At 38.8% G+C, this 2,044-nt stretch overlaps 1 non-coding gene across 1 annotated transcript; it reads left to right on the forward strand.

Annotated features, from left to right (window-relative positions):
* Nucleotides 1–1,156: 1,156 nt before the first annotated feature.
* On the forward strand, nucleotides 1,157–1,264 carry LOC114008051 (U6 spliceosomal RNA). Its single transcript, XR_003549619.1, has one exon. It is a non-coding gene; the product is annotated as a U6 spliceosomal RNA (small nuclear RNA).
* Nucleotides 1,265–2,044: the final 780 nt, after the last annotated feature.

Genomic DNA, 2,044 nt, shown 5'->3' on the forward strand with positions numbered 1-2,044 from the left:
AAGAGGAAAGGAGTGACCTACAAGAAAACAGTTGGGCAGTTAAAGATTTTTTTATGTATTCAATTAGGGTTTGTTGACAGATAGAGGAGGTAGAAGAGAGTAAAGAAAAAAACTTTTAAGTATGTTATAGGTAATTTAACTGAATTACCTAATCTCTGCTTTGTTTTTAACATGAAAATATTTAGGTCTAGAATTGAAGTAAAGCAAAGGTCATCCATTTTAAAAATGGATATGTTGAGTTTAAGGTAAGTAAAACTCTTAGGTTACCTCATTGTATCCCTTCAATCAATTAGGGAGGGCTAAAGAATGACCTCTTTGTAGTCAATTATCATCTAGACTCAGAAAACTCAAATGGGAATGGGTGATTTTGCCAAGGGATTCAGGGATTCTGAAGTGTTTGGTTTCTGAGCTGCGGGTGGTCAGATTGGTTGACTATGGTTTGAATGCCTTCTGATCTTGCTTTCCGTTACTGTGAGTGAGCCATTCAGGTGTACTGTCTACCGACTGAGAATTAGTGCTTTCCCAAGGCAGCGAAGACACCAGATCTGATGATACACACCAGTGGTCCCCAACCTTTTTGGCACCAAATAGTTTTGTGGAAGACAATTTTTCTATGGACCAGGGATGACAAGTGGGGATGGTTTGGGGATAGTTCAAGCTTATTATGTTTATAGTGTACTTTATTTCTATTATTATTATTACATTGTAATATATAATAAAATAATTATACAGTTCACCATGATGCAGAATCAGTGAGAGCCTTGCGCTTATTTTCCTCCAATTATTGATAGATAGTCTCATCTGGGGGCTCCTATGAGAATCTAATGTTGCAGATGATATGACAGGAGGAGAAGCTCAGGCAAAAACATCAGCTTCGCTTCCTGGGCCATCTTCAGCTCCTGCTGTGTGGTCTGATTCCTAACAGTACCATAGACCAGTACTGGCCCGAACCCAGGGGTTGGGGACCCCAATATATACTATAACTTTTCATTGGCCTAAGACCTCCATGGGGTTAACACCACTGCTGTATTGTTCACCATTGAATCACCACTACTGCCAGTACAGTGTCCGGCACACATTAGGTACCCAATAAATATGTGTTGAGTGACAAATGAATTTCCACAAATGAGTATTACTCAATAAATACTAAGACCCAGTGCTCACTTTAGCAGTACATATACTAAAACTTACAATGATGCAGAAAAGATTGGCATGGCCTCTGTGCAAAGATGACACACACATTTGTGAAGTGTCCCATATTTTTGGGTCAGGGAGAACTTGGTTAACTGATACAAGAGTGCATGTAGGGCCAGCAGGTAGCGTGGTGGTTAAAGTGCTGGACACTCCCACATGGCTGACCATGGTTTGAGTCCCAGACCTGGTAGCTTGCTTTCTCACTTTCCTTCTCTGTGTGTGTGTGTGTGTGTGTCTCTGATCAAATTAAAATAAATGAATGAATAAATAAAACTAAATTAATTATTAAAAAAAAAAAAGAGTGCATGTAGGGACCATCAGGTGACATAGTGAGTAAGGTACTGGACTCCACATGACTGACAGTGGTTTGAGTCCTGGACCTGGTGGCTTGAAAATCACATCAGGCACATGTGCTTGTGTGCCCAAAATTCAAAGAGGAGAATGGAAAAGAGATTGTGATGTGGTCATACCACTGTAGGGTGATTTCTCACTTTCCCTCTCACTATTTTTCTCTTTCTCTCCTCTCCAGCAAGTGCATGTGCCCTATGGCAAAAACCTTAGACAGGGAAAAGAAAAGTGCCTTTGTACAAGTGGAATAGGTTATAGAACAGGATAGCAAAATAGAGTAAAAATCATTGGTGCCAATTTAATGTACATTTCCAAATAGCCAGTAAAGTGAATTCTGAGTAAACACAACACAAAGCAAGATAAATGTTGGAGATGGTAAACGTGCTTATTTAATTGATGTGATTATTACACACTGTATATACACTTTGAAAAATAATACTGTACTCCACAAAGATGTACAGCTATTATATGTAAATCAGAAATGACAATAAAAATTACATTT

The sequence above is a fragment of the Tupaia chinensis genome, unplaced genomic scaffold (genome assembly GCF_000334495.1).
Source record: "Tupaia chinensis unplaced genomic scaffold, TupChi_1.0 Scaffold000275_1, whole genome shotgun sequence".
Classification (NCBI taxonomy): domain Eukaryota; kingdom Metazoa; phylum Chordata; class Mammalia; order Scandentia; family Tupaiidae; genus Tupaia; species Tupaia belangeri.